Source organism: Hylobates moloch, unplaced genomic scaffold (genome assembly GCF_009828535.3).
Source record: "Hylobates moloch isolate HMO894 unplaced genomic scaffold, HMol_V3 SCAFFOLD_3, whole genome shotgun sequence".
Taxonomy (NCBI): Eukaryota; Metazoa; Chordata; class Mammalia; order Primates; family Hylobatidae; genus Hylobates; species Hylobates moloch.
The window spans coordinates 161,475,855-161,496,025 of NW_026652278.1; the positions used below are offsets into that span (position 1 = coordinate 161,475,855).

Below are 20,171 nucleotides of genomic sequence, written 5' to 3' on the forward strand. Positions count from 1 at the left end.
TTCATTGCTAAAATATCACCTTCAGCTCTGCTCTCCTCTTTGCTTTCCTTCTCAATTCGAAAACTCTTCTTTTTTCCTAAACATTTCATCATCAATATTAGAATGTAAACTCCACAAGGGCAGGGAGCGCTGTTTTGTTCCATTCAGTCAGTGCTGCGTCACTAACACCTAGTCCCTGTGCATAAAAGACACTCAACAATATTTATTGAATGGATGAAATAAATATTAAGATGGGAAGAAGAAGTGGTCAGACAAGGTTATGTATATTTGAAAAAGAGATGACAGTTTTTCAGAAAAGGATGCTAGCTACAGAAAATGTTGTGGCAGGACTGAGCACAATTATTTGTAGGGTGTGACCCACAGAGCAGTCTAAATAGAGCATAAATTCTTATAGGGGAGTGGTATAAAGTAAAGAAGAAAAGGAAGAAATGAAGAAGACAACAGAAGGCATTTATCCAGTATGCAGAAGGAAGAAAGATGATAAATAAATATTTTAGAAAAAAATAGAAGGCCTTCCCGAAGTCCTTTACACCATGAATGAAAATTAAAATCATTTTTAAAATCACAACCTAGGAGATAACATCTTTAACAAGGGGGCCAGGTAATGATATTGATCTTCAGTTCTGTCCTTTTCTAACAAATAACAAGATGCTATGAGCATCTTGTGCTGTCTAGATTCCAGACACCACCTGGAGCCCAAGCTGGTGGGGGCGATGGACTTCAAGAGAGTTGACCAAAAATCCATGCTTGAGAGCAGGGCTGGGAAGGGCCAGTGGGCTTGATGGCGAGTATAACTTAGAACTTATATGTATAGACTAGGGTCTTAGAATGGGAGGGTATAACAAGCCTGAACAATATGTATAGATCTAAAGTCTAGCAAAGAAAACTAAGCCTTACATGTGGTGTGCCGTTGAAGCCTTCAGTATTTACATTTAAAGAAATGATGAAAACTAGAATCTGTGTCCAGGGGTCAGCGAGGAGTCTCTAGTCCTGCATTACTCTGTTACTCTGCCACAGAGAAAGAACAGAGTTGGCCACAAGGGCTTTCAGTCAGAACCTGACTTCCGTGGTATAGTGTGTGTTTGTGTGTGTGTGTGTGTGTTTATGTGTGTGTGTGCACATATATGTAATAATAATAAATTGGTATCAGGTTATTTATATATATTTATATTATTTATATGTGTATGTGAGTATATATATTATTTATGTGTGTATGTGACTGTGTCTGTGTGTGTGTAAATTTTGCTTGTAAATTGCTTCAAATGTAAATTGCTTTTTTAAACAAAGTGGATACATATAAATAATAGGAGTGAAAAAGAAACAAAATCTGGCTGTGAGTCTATGCTGCCGTCTTCTCAGTGGGGCTGACTTTGTTCAGGATCACTTGTGGACGTTGTTCAGGATCACTTGTGGAGGTTGTTCAGGATCACTTGTGGAGGTTGTTGGGGATCACTTGTGGAGGTTGTTCGGTTGTTGGGGATCACTTGTGGAGGTTGTTCGGGATCACTTGTGGAGGTAGGTGAGATTGGCTTCAGGTGAGGAGGCTTCGGAAATGAGAGAATTCCCTGTCTCGATCCTCTAACAAAGTCAGCAAAACTTTTAAAAAATAAAATGGTAACGCACATACTCCCCTGATGTGAATACAGTTGAGTGACACTAGAAAAGTAACAGACTTTCGTGAGCTTATGTGTGACAAAAGTCATTAGTCTTTACTGTTTGCTGCTTGGATTGTTTATTTGGATCTAGGCTCAGCATCTAAAGTGAGGCTATATTCACAGAGGCATTGGTTTTGACAAGATCATCACTCCCGCCTTCAATGAAATAATCAAGCAATCACTATGATGCTAAATCGGTGGGACGATTCTTTTTTCTTTTTTTTTTTTTTTTTTTGGTATCTTTTTTTTTTCTTTTTTTTTTTTTGGTCTAATACTTCTTGGTATAGATCACCTGGAAATACATTTAAGAAAAAGAAATGTCTGTTTTTGTGTCCTGGAGTGCCAATAAAAATGAGGCAAAATGGACTCTTGCCAGAGGGAGGGAGGGAGGGAGGGAGGGACGGAGATTATATGGCATAATTCAGTGGAAAGGCTGAGGCCAGGCCGCCAGTGGAAAGGCTCGTGCTGGTTGGCCACTCCAGGTTGCAGCTTCTGATTCAAAAGTGACCTCGAGGGCACCTTCCCGCTCCAGCCTTCTTTACTGATGGAGCTCGGTGGTAACACAAAGATGTTTGCCGTTTCTGTGTCTTCCTCCAGCATGTTAGCGTGTTTTTCTATCAGGGGGAACTAGGTTGGAAGCCCCAGACTCTGCCCAGATCCTGCTTCTGGGATTGAGGTGAGCCAGGGCAGGAGAGCAGGAGCTTAGGGTCTCCCAGCCTGCACAGGATTGGTGGGAAAACTCATCTAAGGCCTTCCAGAAGTGGTACACAAAGGGAGAAACTGAGTAAAGTGGTGGATAAGGTAAAAGTATACATGAGAGAAAGAATGATTACATCACAAGCCACAAAAAAAAGAAAGCAGGATTGAATACCATGTAAGAGGAGGGAAACTGTAGGGGAAAGCTGTGCATAGCTGAGAGAACTGGGATCTGCACATACAGAAGCTAGCGTGGGATCAGGCCGTATTTCCCTCCTCCCCACATTTATCCCCCAGCCATTCCACCAATTTAAAGTTAGTGAAGAATACAGGCTAGCTAAATGTTTTTTCCTTTGCTTAACACTGCTCCAAGAATTTACATTTTAACTTTTTGTAGTAATAGAAACCATCTCATAGATGATAATTGTAGCATATGGAGCAGGTTTGAAACATACAGTTACAACTCAAGTGGGCATGAATGTAACTTTCTTTATCTCCATAACTGAGCCTTGCAGAGCCCTGGAGTCCTGCTTCCGCCGTGAGCAGCAGGCTGGCTCCCAACACATTTGGGCCCAGGACAAGAGTGCAAATGAAGGCTCAGGTGGCATATGGCTAAGTATTTGGAAGTTTATAAACTGAGCTAGCAAACTACTGGGTTCTGCTCTGTCCTCCTTTCTTGATCAATATACTTTCAAAACAACCCAGAGAGTAGGGATGCATGGAGAATTGCTCCTTAGCGTCCGTTCAGCTGTTGCAGCACCTGCGGACAGGCAGGACCACAGCCCACAGCCCACACCTTCCCTTCCTATTTGTTCTGTGCCTCCACAGCCCGTGGGCACACGCGATGCAGGTGGACAAGGAAGCCCACACATCTAATTCCTTCTACAAAAATAGCCATCCTTTGCCCAACCCCCAGCCCTAAGGATATAAATTCCAAACCACGGGAAAGCAGCCCATGGAAAAATAATCAAATAATAATGGAATGATGCAGGCCTTTGAAGCAGGCTCAGAATCCTTTGTGCAGGGAATAATGCAGTCTGGAAAACCCAGTTCACAAAAGGTGTGCAGCCTGTGGGGATGGGGGGAACGGGACATCCCTTTAGCCTCCAGACTACCCATCCCGTAGGGAGAGGAACATCCAAAGAAGACCAGAGCACGGCCCTCTTTCCTGAATCTCAGGTCACTGGACAGCAGTGAGCCCCTGATCTCACCAATTAAATGTGTATTTCTTCTGATCCAGAACTTGGTCTCTTATGGGTAAATTCTCAGTAAATTCCCAATTAAAACTCAGTCAGTTCAAAAGTCTAACTCCATGCCAGGATTGTTTTCCTTTACAAACTGCTCTGCTCAACTTTCCTCCATTCTCCTCCACTCTCAGGATGGCATCTTGATCGTGGGGCAAGTCACGATGGGGGCAGGTGTCATCAGATGCTTTATCTTTCTCAGCTAGCCTCAGCTGGATTCAGATTGGATACAGCAGACCTTTCAAAAGAGGCTTTGTCCTCACTGGATAGAGTGCCCACAGATGTCATGTCTCCATCTGCTCTCTTGCATGGTAGGGTCACTTTCCCACTGACTCAGCTCTACCTAAGTTCTAAGATCTGGCTAAGGACTAGTTCAAGAGACCCGGTTGCAGGCTTTTACTGGGCCCTAGCTTTGGTTTGTTCTGCCCCAAATCTCAGAGATGAGTCCCTTCACCCTGCTTCATAGTGCAGGTCCTCTAGCTTTCAACTCTTATCTGGTCCCCTCCCTCCAACAGGCAAGAATTCCACCCTTTGCAGGTTACAGAGAACCAAGAGGCCCTATCTCAGGCTCTGTCTGCCTAACCACGCCATGCCACTCATTCTATTATAATGAGCTTCCTCATGTTGGCATAAAGCATGTTACTTAGAGGTATCCACAAACCATGAATTCTAGGCAGGAAGTGGGGACAATTCCTCTATGTTCTGGAATCCTAAAGCTGATCTGGAGTCTTTGTCTCCCTACCACACTCCACCCACCACAACCCATTAGAACTGGGCCAAAACCTCCCAACTTTTGATTTGTTGGAACCAACACCTCATGTTCCCTCTTTCAACAGATCATTGCTCTTGCAAATGAAAGCTCTGTTTCTTCGATACTATGTGATTTTGAAAGCCAAGCTGAGCAGTGACTTTCCTATTCTTGGTGGTGCACTGCCTTCCTCTAAACCGAAAGAAGCCTGAGCTTCCATGGGTGGAAAGCCAAATGCAACAAGAAAAATAAAGAAGAAAAATTTTATCAATAATACTTTCTTTCAAAAATACTATCTCACTATACAAGTTTTTTTCATGCATTCTTTAAGTGGTAGAGCAAGGAATAAAAAATAAGTAGCCTTCTGCTTGCACTTTAGACATTGAAGGAAGAAAGGAAAGGCAATTCTGCTTAGGAAGAAAGTACAGTGGACCGGGTGTGGTGGCTCACGCCTGTAATCCCAGCCTTTGGGAGGCTGAGCCAGGCCGATCACCTGAGGTCAGGAGTTCGAGACCAGCCTGGCCAACATGGTGAAACCCCATCTCTACTAAAAATACAAAAATTAGCCAGGCATAATGGCAGGCACCTGTAATCCCAGCTACTTGGAAGGCTGAGGTGGGAAAATTGCTTGAACCGGGGAAGCAGAGGTTGCAGTGAGCCGAGATTGCATCATTTCACTCTAGCCTGGGCGACAGAGCAAGACTCCATCTCAAAAAAAAAACAAAAAACAAAAACAAAAACCACTGAAGTGCTCTAACCCTGACTAAACCCTCCTTATTTTGTCAATTGCTTTCCCTGCACCCCACGTCCCACAGGGAGGGAAACCTGCCTGTCATCCTATGCCTCCCCTCACGCAGGGGCCACAGTCAGCCCAGCTGTCAGGGAACGACCATTTCCACCAAGGTATTCCACACCACATACCCAGACTCAAGTTCCTATGAGCCTACCAGTCTTTTCTTCAAATGTGTGATCTGATTACCATCATGTGTTAAATTGGCCTAAAAAAAAGAGAAAAAAAAAAAAAAAAAAAAAAAAAAAACAAAAAACAGAATAAACCAACAGAACCTAGAAGAAACAAAGATACTTATTTTAAATAATCAAATTATCCTCATCCACAATCTAGAAGAGTTTCTGTGTGGAAAGGGAACAAGCACAATCCTCATGTATTTAAAATATGATAACTAAAAGAAAAGATTCAATGGATGAACCAAATAATAGAAGCACCCAGGCTAAAGTCCATGCTGGCAATCTGGAGGAGAAAGTCAAGGAAATCCCTCACGCTATAAAGCAAAAAAGATGGAACCAAAATCTGGGCTATTTTCCTAGGGCTTCCATAACAAAGTACCACAAACTGAGAGGCTCGAAGTAAGTGAAACTTGTCTCACAGTGCAGGAGGGCAAGAAGTCCTAAGTCAAGGTGTTGGCAGAGCTATGCGTGCTCCCTCTGAAACACTGGGGAAGAATCTGTTCCAAGCCTCTCTTAGCTTCTCCAAGCTGCATGCATTCGTTGGCTTGTGGAAGCATTGCTCTGGTGTACTCCCGTGCCTTCACATCCTCTCCCCTCTGTATGTGTATGAGATGCAACCTGAGAGAGAAGAGATACAACACAGGACAAAGGCATGCAAGACATTCGCCGTCCACCTACGTGCACTCTTAGGAGCGCAAAACACAGACAGGAGAGGAAGAGAACCAGGGTTCAGATCCACAAGGATGTTAGCAGTGAGCATGTCTGCCTGTTCCTGGCTGGGACTTCACACAGTGACTCCTCATAGTAGCTACTATTTGTTGGATGAAGGAATGAGTTTGGAGTCAGTACTGGTAGGGTTACTCTGGGCTATATCTTCTTGCTACCCATCCTTCGGCACCTCATTGCTTCAGGTTCTGGAATCTGATATCCATGTTTGAGCAGCACAATGAAAGAAGGTGAAATATTTACTAGAAAGTAAATGGGGATGCAGGGCATGGAATCTGTAGTAGGAAGATTCCTCTTGCCTCTAGAAGGAGAAAATACACCAAAGAACTTCAAATGCTTATTTAGACACAAGTGAATTGGAATAACCTAAATTGCAAGTATTTATTCACCATAATTGAACATTTTGCAACTCACCGTCTTTTCTGAAAACAAAATGCAGTAGACATAGCCTTTAAGTAATAGATTTCTAACTTCCTGATGTATTTCTAACCTTTGCTTCTTGGTATCTAAAAGTTTAACTAGGCACATCCTGCAAACTACTTCTTGGCTCCTGAGACATAAAATTCATCTTGGTCTGATGAATACTTTCTTCCAGTTTTATTTGAGAAATTCCCTAGAAGATATGGATAATTTTAAAAGTCTGAGAAACGAAATCAAAGGAAATCTAATTCCACAAAGAATGCTGAGTCTAAAAAATAAATTATAATTCTGGAAGACTGAAATAACTCTTTGAAAGACACTATCCTCATAAGTATACATATATCTAGAATGTGTATTCAAATAAATTCCACCGAAAGACTATTTTTCTCATCTGAGGTCACACCATAGCCCAAATAATTTTATCTTAGCTAACATAATATAGGGAATTTAAAGTAGCAACTAAAAATTCATTAAGATGAATGCACATAGTAAAACAGATAAAGAGAATTTTTCCTAAAGACTGTCTTTTGTTTTATACTTTTGACATGGCAGGGATAAAGGAATTCTTATATATAACCAGGGCCAAAGTTTACAGTTTGAAAAGATATATGCGAATGGCTGATAGTAAAACGATGACCAATAGAGCAAATCTTTAGAAAGATTCTATTTTTAAATTCAGAATTATTGTAGAAATCTAGGCCAGAATGGGACTGCTATTGCTTGTGATGCTGAAGTGAGTCTAAAATATTGAAAACGGCAGTTTACTCAAACTTTTGTTTGTGTTATACTGCCACCTTCTGGTAAAAAGGTGAATTGTTTTTAAAAGAAAACGGACAAAATGTCAAAATCTTTGTTTTTGCAAAGGTGGCTTTAATTCCTAAATTAAAGGTAATGTACACAGGGAATCAAGAGGAATAACATCCAGGCCGGATGCCCAACGTGTCCCTAGTGGAGAGGTATGAAATAAACCCTAACCGGCCGGGCGCGGTGGCTCACGCTTGTAATCCCAGCACTTTGGGAGGCCGAGGCGGGCGGATCACGAGGTCAGGAGATCGAGACCACGGTGAAACCCCGTCTCTACTAAAAATACAAAAAATTAGCCAGGCGTGGTGGCGGGCGCCTGTAGTCCCAGCTACTCGGGAGGCTGAGGGAGCAGAATGGCGTGAACCCGGGAGGCGGAGCTTGCAGTGAGCCGAGATCGCGCCACTGCACTCCAGCCTGGGCGACAGAGTGAGACTCCGTCTCAAAAAAAAAAAAAAAAAAAAAAAGAAATAAACCCTAACTGTAAGGTCATCAAGCAGCCACACCGTGGCATTATTTATAGGTGAGTAGATAGGTTGACAAAATCTTTCTGGTCTGTCCTTTAACAGAGCTCCCATGAAGGGAGTGCACTGTCGCTCTCCATTGTGTAAGATATGGGGACCAGAGAAAGAGATCTGAGATTCTCAAGGGTAGGTTAAAAAGGTATGTGGAGATAAATGTCTGGGGCCTAAAGTAGATATGAACAGAAAACAAAATTCACAATCAGGCAGGAGAGGTAGCGCACACCTGTAATCCCAACAGTTTGGGAGGCTGAGGCAGGTAGATCACTTGAGGTCATGAGCTCGAGACCAGCCTGACCAACATGGTGAAACCCTGTCTCTACGAAAATACAAAAATTAACAGGGCGTGGTGGCACATGCTTGTAATCTCAGCTACTCAGGAGGCTGAGGCAAGAGAAAAACTTGAACCCAGGAGGCGGAGGTTGCAGTGAGCGGAGATCACACCACTGCACTCCAGCCTGGGTGACAGAATGAGACTCCCTCTCAAAAAAAAAAAAAAGATTCAGAATCAAAAGACACGGGCTTATTTATTTACCACGCAAATATATGGGTGCTGGCTGTTCAGTCTTGGAAGCTGCAGCTAATGCAGAGTGGGCCTAGAACCCAAGCACAGTAATAGAGGAGGAAAGCCTTGTGTCTGCTCTCTGAGTGGAGATGCATAAACACCTGCAACACACCTGGATTCACCGAGTGTACCGCAGATGCTGTGCAAACTGCTCCGAACTGATCTGCCCAAAGGGACTAGGTCAGAAAAAAATTGGAGAGGGGCGTCAGGAAAAGCGTCAGCGAGGTGAGATTTGGACTACACCTTGAAAGATCCGCACAAATAAAGAAAGGTGGTGGAGACGGGGAAAGAAAGATGACTTCCGGGAAAAGGAAACCGTGAAAGCACCAAGAGGGAAAAGCACAGGATTGGCAACTGACAGGAACCAGGACTGGATGTGGGGTCTGGATGGGTCTGAAGGGCCTTGCTATGACCTAAGTGTTTGTATGCCTGCAAAATTCATATGTCAAGGCCTAAAGCCCCAACATGATGGGATTTGGAGGCAGAGCCTCTAGCAGGTGATGAAGTCATGAAGCAGAGCTCTCAGGAATAGGATCAGTGCCCTTATCGAGGGAATAAAGAGACCAGATCTCACCTCTCTCCACCATGTGAAGACACAACAAGACGTCTGCGGTCTGCAACCCCAAACGACGGCTCTCCCCAGAACCAGATCGTGCTGGCACCCTGATCTCCGTCATCCAGCCTCCAGAACGGTAAGAAATTAATGTCTGTTGTGTGTAAGCCACCAGCTCTATGGTACTTTGCCAGAGCAGCCTGAACCAAGAGAAGCCTTCAGCCTCGTATTTTCCTCTGAGTCAGGGGAGCCATCACAGCTTTTGGCAAGGATAAAGCCCTGCGTGGACACTAGATTTGTCATCTTGAGGAAATTGCTTTACTTCTCTGGACCTTGGGCTTCTCGGTAAAACACAGTGAAGTTGTGGAACCAAGATTCACTTCTCGATCTGTCTGACTCCACTCTCTGCCACAGCAAAAATGCTAACATCTGCCTATCTCAGAGGTTGTGTGGGGATGGTGGGAAGTTAATTACTTACTCCCAGATCATCAGACAGAGATAGAAAGTACGCGGTTCCACCAATTGGCATTCAATGTGTAGTAGCATGCTAAAATATTTTAAATTAGACCATCCTAATGCCTTTGGAGACTTTAAAGGTCTTTCTCATTTAACACCTGTTATTATCTCTACCAGGAAGAAACCTGAATTTAATGATCTGTGTCTGTGATAAAGTTTAAATTATCATCATTCTTCTAAGCTGCAAAGATGTGTGACTAGACAGGCTCAAAAATTTCTCTCCAAAGAGTTTCCCTTTGAAGAGCAGAATGACCTTGGGCCAGGCCCCGGGAGGCTGGCTTCCTCCATAGTGTGCAATTCACCCCAGGAGCAGACAGCCTGAGAGGCAAGAGGGTCAGTCGGCTCACACAGCCCAGTGCCAGATAGGCCAGAGCCTCACACCTGGAACAACTGGGCCAGGATCTTGAATATCACATGGACCCACTTCTGTCTCTCGTCTCTCTCTCCTATCTGGGTGGCTTCATCCTCCCAGGCCTTGGGTTTTCACTAGACAGGACAGAATCGTGGCCACAAGTGGTACTTGTCTCACCATCTAACAGCTCTGCCGTCAGAAAGAAGAGGTGGTGATCCCCACTAGCTCCAGCTAGAAATACATGAAGGGAAGACCTCTCTTGTGCAGGCCTATGTCACAGCCACTTCCACCCCCATAGCTCTGGCCAGGCGGGAAGAACTGTGATTGGCAGCCCCACAGAACCATATGGTGAGAGTGTGTGTGCGTGTGTGCGTGTATGTGTGTGTGTGTGTGTGTGTGTGTGAGTGTGGGGGAGGGTAGGGGGTGTTACACACTAGAACATGGGCGTTCTTCCGGGATGACCCAATAATAAACATCCATTGCACCTGGCCGCAAGACCAGACCATAAGCTAAGTATATTGCATCCAGCTTATACAAGTTCTTCGGTAAGCCAAATTTTTAAAGTGCCCAGTATTTTCTTTTCTCAGTAATTCTGGAAACCTTATGTTGATAGCTTGTAGAAAAACTGCAATTTAAGGGAGAAATGATAACCGTTTATCATTCTGAAGATACTGCTGTGAGTGGATGCCAGAGAGCCCTTAAGTTGAAGAAAAACTGGGGAAGGCATCTTTTCTCCTCATTCCAACAGTGCTCTAGACAGGGTGAAATAAGGCAACTGGAGTAGGTGAAATCTGCTACTTCACCGCTCCATAGCTCCAAGAGGCCGCATCTCCTGGCTTTCCTCCTCTGCTCTCTGCCTTTCCAAAATCTTCATTCCCTCACACTTAGCTCCATAAGAATTAGGAACAAGGGCTGATTTGACCAAATACCCGTCATTTATAGTTAGTGTGACTTTAGGTTGTCATTCTCTCCTGAAGTAAGCAGCTAACCCCAACTCTAATGCCCCATTCTGCAGTAAGAGAATATTATTAAAAACAGCATTTCTTGATATCTTGGAATTACAGTGAAAGCCTCAAAACTGAAGTCAGTGGATGGCAAAAACTTCTTTCTACAGAGAGATGCTAAATACTCAAGATAGAAGGGAGGAGTCAACTTCCCCAACCCCTCATTTACAAGAAAAGACTCCCCTTTGGGAGGCCGAGATGGGTGGATCAACTGAGGTCAGGAGTTCGAGACTAGCCTGGCCAACATGGCAAAACCCCGTCTCTACTAAAAATACAAAAAAATTAGCTGAGCGTGGTTAACCCAGGAGGCTGAGACAGGAGAAACGCTTGAACCCAGGAGATGGAGGTTGCAGTGAGCCGAGATTGCACTATTGCACTCCAGCCTGGGCAACAAGAGGGAAACTCCATCTCAAAAAAAAAATAAAAATAAAAATAAACTCCCAAGAATCCCTTAACAGGAAAGGCTGACAAGAGGAAAGGCATCTCAGTCTCTGTTTGGAGCCTCCTGAGGTATAGAGAAGTGTGGACCCACCCTGGGTTACCTCAGGACTGGAGAGTAAAAGAAACGCTGAGAACCATGAGAGCCCCACATGGCCCAGGAGTGTAGAAGGCCTAAGTGAAGAGAGAAGGTGTCTGCCCTCTATGTGGGGCAGTCCCAAGGCTGGAGTATGGATGGCGTCGCCCATCACAGCGAGGTAAGCATGGGCAATCAGGGAGAAGCTGGTGGTTTGATCACTCACGCCACTGACAGGACAAGGATAAGGTGCTTCCCAATAGGTCAAGTGGGCCGAGCACCAAGCTTGCAATTTCTTTGAAGGACTGTGCCCAAGAGAACTGCCTGCCAAGGAAAGAAGAAGATGGGCTGCCCTTCCAGCATGGGAGTTGAGGGAGGTGGAACAAAGAGATCAGCTGGACAGGAAGACATCAATCATGTCCCTGACAAATGCACCCTTGGAGAGAGCCAATGTCTGGGCACCTACCATGACAGAGAAAACCCAACAGCCAAGAGAGATCTAGAAAGAGCACCAGCTGTTCAAATGCCCATTGGCCCCTTTCCTCCACTGTCTCCTTCTCTCACCCTGGAGGAGCCTGAAGCAAAGCAGGGAGAAACGGTGATATAAGGAGAATGACAAAACAATGCTATCTTCTTCACAGCTTGTTCTAGAAGCATGAGTGAGACCCGTGTTGAGGGTGACAGAAAGAGAAGCTTTAAACTGGGGGAAAGTTACACTTTTTATTCTGATTGAATGAGATTTCTGTAATGCCTGAAGAAGAAACTGTTCTCCTTTGAATTCATCTATACCTGAGGTTCTAGAACCTGCTCAAGATGTCACCAAGAAGCAGGAAAGGATAAGCTGACCAAAAGTGTTTGAAAGCAGTGACAGGAGAGGCATAGAGCAGGTTCCAGCTTGTGCCCTACCAAGGTCACACAGGTCAATGAAGTGATGAGGCTGCATTGACACCTTCCATTATGCAGTGAAAGGCTTTCTCTTGATAAAGGAATTTGAAACAAAGTGAGAGAGAGGGAGGAGCATGCTCACAAAACAAAAAGTGCTAACAACAACTTCCCACAACCTGGCACTGGAGAACTCCAGCTAGGAATTGCTGGCACTTGAGGGAGACCTCGAAGGATGGGGAGGTTTTGGAAAGGTGGAGGAAGATGAAGCTATTCCAGGTATAGACAATAACATGAGCAGAGTCACAGAGACAGGTCCAGAGAGAAGAATGACAGAGTCTTGGCTCCATGGGGAGTTCTTGTCAGTGTTAAAACCAAAAATACAGGGTGGAGTCCACATATGATATGCTTAAATCTAATCTTTAAAAATTTGGATTTTATTCTTTAAATAAAACCATGAGAGGCTTTTGAGCAGCAGACTACCATTATACTAATGGTATCTGTGTTTTAGGAAAATAACTCTGGTGACGGAGTGTACCATCCAGAATAGTGAGAGTAGCAGAAGCCGAATGCGCTCAGATTAGTCAGGAAGTGAATACCATGTGGATACCGAGAGACAAAATCATGGCTGTGGTTCCAGAAATGGAAACAGTAAGACCGAGTAAGCAGATAAGTTAGAAGTAAGGTAGACAGGACTGACCGTGGCACTCCTCATAGACGTGTCTCTGAATCCATTACTGCGGTTTGAATATTTTCCTACAGGACTTCCAAAGAAATTCCCTCCTTTCCTGGGGAAACCTAAAAACCCCCAAAGGGCCAGCCATGCTCTATGATGCCCAAAGCTCAGCCCGGCTAATGAAGAGTGAACCTCCACCTGCTGATGGGGCTTTTGCAAATCGGGGCCACTGTTTCCTCAGGGCTATGGGGTCATCTCTGCTGCCTGGCAGGGAAATGGCAGAAACAGCTCTGCCTCCCTCTCCAAGCCCCCAGCAGAGCCGGAAAGGATCTCTATTCCAGTCCCAATCAGGTAGATAGCAGAAGCATGCAGCAGCTTAATACTCTGCCCACTTGGTTCAGCATGGTCCCTTCTTGCTTCTACAATAGCAGGCAGAAAAGAGAAACACCAGAAATGAATGTTACTGTGATAAGTTTTCCCACCTGAAGAAAACCTCGTGACTACCACAGCCAGAAAAGAGCACGATCTCACAAGCTGTCAGCTTTCACTTCCCTTTCACATCCAGTTAAACTCCTCCACAGATGTCCTTACCTGGGCTGGGGAAGTTTCCTACATATTCTTCAAAGATAATACTTTATGCAGTGCCATGCTCCAAAGCATGATTTTTGTCAACCTGTGTTTGGGGGTGACTGCCAGTTACCCTTACAAAGACTTCCTGTGAGTTGTGGCAGTTAGATCAAATTGGATACAGCAGCCCAGACATTCTGAAGAGGAGAAAAATCAATGTAAATAAATGTAATTTCTACATAAAATATGCTTTTACCTAATTGAAAAGTCATTATCAATTAGCCAAATACAACTTTAATCAGACATGAATGATTGAGGAATTCTATATTTAGAAGAACACAGGTTGGCATTTGAAAACCCTCATGTCTCATGCCATTAGCCTTGAAAACCTTTTGCCAGGTAACTGAGGTGTGAGTTTTAATTCCCAGTACCAGACCAAGAATAAAATTATTTTAATTATCGTCAACTGGGTAAGGAACATTGACGATCTAATTGCTGAGCTGTAATTCTGTATTCTGTCCCCGGGAGACACACACCTGAGCCAAGTGCTTCAATAATTCATTAAAGCACTTCCCTGTGCATCAATTATCAAATCATGTGCCTTGATTACTTTACTTAGGGAAAGTTACCCTTGCGAAAATGACTTTTACCAATTATCAAAACACAGAACCTCTAACCTACATTATACGATTTTCATTAAAATAATACAAAATTGTACAATAGCTCTCAGTTTTCTATGTGCCAAAAGCAATAGGCCAAATGGTTACAAGGGCCGTAGCCTGACCAGCTTTATACAAAATTATGAGGTAGGCAGGTTTGGGGTTTTACCTCCCTAATTCTGGTTTTGCCAGTAGTTCATCATAAAGAATTATTTCAATTTTCTTTAAACATCAAAATATTTGTGGTCCAGGATTAGGTCATATCACCTTCATATTCCTGTGATGCCAAACTCCGTGCTTTGAATATAGAGTACATAGCAGATCATCAGTCCACTCTTTTCCACAGGTCATTTGTGACTTTGATCATCCGTAGTTATTGTTTTATATATACTGTTTTACCCAAAAATTCAAATGAAAAAAATATATGAAAGAAAGTGAAAAACAGTGAACAAATGTATAAATAAGAGTCTATAAATAGAAACTAAAAACAAGGTAGTCTCAAAGTATATTTCCTTAGATACATAGAAAAGGCATTCCATAAATATTTGTTAGGTGGTAAGTCAACAAAGAAATTCAAAGAGAGTAAGAGGGGAGAAAGCCTCCATTTTCAACTTAGTGGCCAAAGATTTTGCCCTTACAGTCAATAAAAAGGAGTAACATTCAATGTGAAATTTAACTTTTCTTCCTGTGCTGATCCACCTCCCTATGATAAAAGCAATTCTAAACAGAAGATCACTGGATTAATGATAGCCAGAGAAATATAGATGAGGAAAGGACAATTCACTGATTGAATAATCAATCCTGGATAGCTAAAAACTACCTTCATGGGGTTTACTAACTCATAATAATAAAAAGCAACGAGTATATTTATCCTCTGTAATTATTTCCATTACCAACACTCTTCTTGATACAGTAGTTTTAGGACCAATATGAGCACTAGAATTGAGCACAAGGGTAATGTATCTCCGTGCAACTGTTATTTTTTTTTTCTGTACCTACTATGGAAAGGAATGCCTCCAAAACAGGAACTTAATGTAGTGGATATTTGTCAGTGTTTGCTCGCACAGCATGGAAACACAATTCCTATGTTTGGAAATCTAAGGTGAGGGCAGTGGGGGCATTTGAGGGATGGGGGCACAGATCTGAGTTCTGCCTTCTCCGGTCCCACCTCCCACACCTCCCACACTGCACTTGTGATCTAGTGATTGTGAAGGTGATCAGGGATTTTGAATCTTGAAAGAATGGGGCATGGGCAGATGTAGACAAAGACTATTCACTGTGGCAGCAGCAGTGAGGGTGCAGTCAAGAGCCCAGCAACGTGGCAGGAAGTGTCTGGTGGGCGGAGTCCAGCCATGCAGTGTGTCCACAGGGATGTCCCAGGGTCAGCTGTCCTGCCACACTGTTCTTGTGGGGGTGGCAGAGGAGTCTTGCCCATGACTTCAGTCTCTTCTTTCCCACCTGTTCGCCACACATGGACAATTCTGTGAGCCACCTGTGGTGCTCGTAACAAATTCCTTCTCTGTTTAAGTTAGACAGAGCAGCTTTCTTTTGTTTTGCTTTGTAGCAAAGCAAAAGTCCCTGCTTTGTAGGAGAATAAAATACAATTTTTAAAGGCATAATTTTCTGGAAAACGAAACAGGTGCAAATTCAAAAATTAGACTCGAGAGTTTAAAAATGGCATGCTTTTCCCATCTTTCACCCCTCCCTACTTACAATAACTTTCTCTGATGTATACAGATAACCCATATAGGCACCAAAGACTCCACTCGACAGCCTGTTTACCCTTTGAAACATATTTTTTGCCTAATTATAATAAAAAAGGGTCTTAAATTTGGTATTTAGATAAATTCGCAGGTAATCAGGTTAACCCATCACCACAGGGCATAAGTGAATGTGGGGGAGAAGAGAATACCAAATTAGATTATCCAACTAGAGCATCTGTCAATAAATGGAGGGAACGTGAACTAATTTAGAGTTTGTTTTATTTTACAGACTGTAAAAAGACCAACTGGCTTTTTAATTTAGAGGTAGTCATTCCAGGTTGTCATAACAGCCAGAGAGTTCATAATAAAGGGACTATTACAGACATAAGATTATGTTTTGCTTCAATAAAAAGGTGAGAAGGCACAGGGGTGAATGTCTGCAATCCACACCCTTTGGGAGGGGCCCCAAGGTTGCAGGTCTGAGCCAAAACCCAATATGAATGTAGCAGTTACCGAAGGCTGCCAGAGTTGTTAGGCCTGATATTTCATAGAGGATGTAAATATTGAAGACTGAGAGACTACCTGAAGTTGCTAATCTAATTCTCAGACATTATTAAATGTGTGTAATGACAGTTACAGCATCGAATCCTCAGATATTATGCCTATAGTATCTTAATATCACTATGACCTTCTGCAAGGAAACTGACTAATTTAAAAATTCCCTTAATGTTCTTAACAGTCTTGATTAAACTGTGAGCCATTATAAAGTCATGGTCACATAGAGGTGTGAAGATAGTGAAAAGTGAGTGTGAGTATGTGTAATATCTGAAGTATAATCTGAAATTGTTTTTCTGAAAACTTGCTTGAGTCCAGGTTTTTAAGATGCCATGGTCTGATAGATTTTAATCATTAGTAAAGGTCTTTCTGGAATACAGAATTGATATATCTTCAGTCCTTACAGGAGATGAGTTAAGTAAAAGTTCTAGCATGCTTAGTCCTAAAATACAATGCCTGTTTGAAAATGTTGAATAACCTTTGAGGCAAAGAGTTTGTTCTAAAACTTAAAACTTCTAAGCAGAGAAAAATTATCTTTTCCTCTTTTGAAAACAGGAAGGATCTTGGCAAGTGGCACAAGATCCTTTTGAATGAAACCTGAAAAGCAAAGATTCTTTTTATGTGAACATATACAATTTTTCAGGAAGATTTTAAACAAAAAAATACATAATGTTGACAGTCAAATTTCTGAAGACTAGTTGTCTTACCCTATAGAGGTATGATGTTAACTCAGGTTCCAGAACCAGAGGCAAATGCTTCAAATATTTTCAAATTTTTAAATATTTTTCGCACTGAAAATAAACACATCCACAATAAGTGAGCTGCACAAAAAAAGGAACCCTGTAAAATAAATCTAAAAGCATCTGCAAATGTTCCTGTTTGTTTTTCTCTGTACTGCCCGAATTCTAAAGATATGAAAGTATGGTTAATGATGTATTTTATCTCAAAATGTTGAGTCACTAGAACTGTTATAATGTTAAGGCACTTCTTAATTCCTAATCAGACAGTCATCATATAGAAAGTCTGTAAACACTGAATTTAAATTCTACTTCAAAATTAGTTTTAAATTCATCAGTGGAATCGATTGTAGGCCCTTATTCTCAGTCTCAAGTCTTCTGAGCACTCCTCTTTCCCTTCCCCCAGCTGCGGGGCCCTGAACAGTAGTTCTTATATTAGGAAAAGCAAATCTGGATAATTCTCTTCTATCATTGCTAATCCTTTCTCCGAAAATTTCATTATGACCACCGTCCTGCTCACCATTCATCCATTCATTTGTTGACTCACACACCAACATTTATTGAACAGCTGATGTGCAATGGCCACTATTTTAGATACTTGGGGGGCAAAGATAAATGAAAGCACAATGAACAGGCTTAGAGTTCATTGTGCAGAAGCACCATGTATACAGAAATGCTGATGACACACAATATATTGATGTTTGAAATGGCACAAATGTAACTGACTCAGTGCCTGGCACATAAATATTCCTGTGAGAGACAAAGATGTGTGCTATCCAGATTGTCCTTCAATCAGGACTTGCTACCCCAGCTGCTGGGAGGCTGGAAGTGGATATCCATTAGCTAACTGCCCTTCAGGGACCGGCTCAACACTCTTGCTTAAGACTTGCCCTCTCCAGATCAATCCACATCCAAAGATTGATTAAAGGCATGAGCATTTATGCCCAACACAGTGCTCCCCGTGGAGCCAGCGGTCCTTCAGGCGTGCGTGCATCTCAATTCTCTGCCTGCTCAATCCTGCCTCCTCCTCCACTCACCTTCCATAGGTCTTCATTCCTAGGATACTTTCTAAAGAGACATGCTGCCACATCTGCTTCCAGGGAAACTCAACCAGCAACATTTCTTAAATAAGTTTTTGAAATAAACTCTGCCCTTAGCTTTCTTGCATTTCCATGAAGCCTCAGAAATATGCTACTGGAAATGGCTGCATTAAACAGAACATTGATAATGGTAATAATAATAATAATAGAATGGCTAAGATTGACATAGGATTTACCCTGTGTCAGACACTATTTCAAGTGTTCCGTGCATATCAGCTCATTTAACCATTGCAACAATTCTACAAATCAATGCTATTGTTAATCCCTTTCAACTGATAAGTAGAGAGAATAAGACAAATACCTAGCTCCAAGTTCATGCAGCTGCTATTTGGTTCCCAGGCAGCCCCAAAGTGTAATCTCGTAACTACTGTATTAGTCCATTTTCATACTGCTATAAAGAAATAACCAACAATGGGTAATTTATAAAGAAAAGAAGTTTAATTGACTAACTGTTCCACATGGCTGGGGAGGCCTCAGAAAACTTACAATCATGGTGGAAGGGGAAACAGGCACGTCTTACATGGTGGCTGGAGACAGAGAGTGTGTCAGTGTGCAGGAAAAACTACCATTTATAAAACCATCAGGTCTCATGAAAATCCACTCACTATCACAACAACAGCATGGGGGAAACCATCTCCATAATCCAATCACTTCCCTCCCCTCTACAAGTGGGGATTACATTTCCAGATGAGATTTGGATAGGGACACAAAGCCTGATCATATCAACCACTATCTTCTGCCATTTCTCTTACTCTCTAGCATCCTAACAAATGTCATAGCATCATTAATACCTGCCGTGGAATTACACACCTTAGAAGGTCTTTTAGATAATAACAGCTGCCATTCACTGAGCCCGTATCACATGCCAGCTCCGTTGTGAGTCCTTATAATTTTTACTTATGGTCATGACATCCCTATGAGTTAGGCCAGGCTTGGTTATCCCCATTTCACCAATAAGAAAACAGGCTCACAAGGATGAAGTGACTTACCCGAGTCAGAGTTCACAAGTAGCAGAGATGTTCTCAAATCTAGCATTTCTGTCTCTAAAACAAAGTATCTCGAAGTTATCTGGATTTATTTAAACTGTGCTTAATCTATGAACTATAAACTGTACTTAACCTAAAATGGCCTAAAGAATTTACCATCTTTAGAATCCATCATTTTTCATTGTGCCACCTTAGCCACTCTTTAAACACATCAGAAATGTAGAAGACAGAATATGGCCCTCTGTCCATTAACACAGCTCTAGCTATGATCTGGAACTTTCTTTTATAAACCTAGATTACTTAAACAGAATTATTCTCTCTATTCTGTGAAGGACTTCCTGAAGGTCTACTAGAGCTTCTGCTCAAGTAAAGAGGCATCATATTCTTTAGTTTAAGCCCAAGTGCTATGAATGCACCACATTTTATGTTTGATTATATATTTTATGTTTTAGGGCATTGATGCAAATTCTAGGAAATCCCAGTTCACAAGGTGTAATAATAAGATGTTATATCTGTGCTTTGAAGATAATTTTAATTTTGAAAAGACCACCAAGGCCTTTGGCCCGTGAGTAACTGATTAAATTCAGCAAGCAGAAGTCATTCCTGTAGGTAAGATAATGGGTTGGGGAGCTAGGGGAAGGAGGGAGAGTAAGAGGTTTCTCTTACGTCATCTTTTTATGGCAGTGAAATTACATGAATTTTTTACCTTGGGAAATACAAAATTATAAATTTCTCCTGACCAAAAAAGGACCCCTGAACAGTTTTACTATAACCAAAGTGAGCCGTGAGGGAGAGCGGCTCCAACACACAGTGCACAATGCCAGCTTTTGGTAACAGGAACAAATGGACAGAGAATAACGACTCCTGCAAGGCTTGCTCCTCGATGGGGGAAATGCGCTCACTCTTTGTCTCTATTATGTGCTGCCTGACAATTGTTCCCAACAGTGAAAGGCAAGCTCACCCTCTGGGAATGGGTTCAAATATAAATGACTAAGAGCCCTGTCAAAGGTCCTCTGTAGCTGACA

At 42.5% G+C, this 20,171-nt stretch overlaps 1 protein-coding gene and 1 long non-coding RNA gene across 2 annotated transcripts in view; one reads left to right on the top strand and one right to left on the bottom strand.

Annotated features, from left to right (window-relative positions):
• Window positions 1–20,171, top strand: part of GALNTL6 (polypeptide N-acetylgalactosaminyltransferase like 6) — a 1,281,746-nt gene that overhangs the window by 1,040,260 nt on the left and 221,315 nt on the right. The gene's annotated exons all lie outside the window — the stretch shown is intronic.
• On the bottom strand, window positions 13,455–15,463 carry LOC116466024 (uncharacterized). Its single transcript, XR_004247326.3, has 3 exons — window positions 15,343–15,463; window positions 14,333–14,455; window positions 13,455–13,603 (listed from the first exon to the last, which is right to left on the bottom strand). It is a non-coding gene; the product is annotated as an uncharacterized LOC116466024 (long non-coding RNA).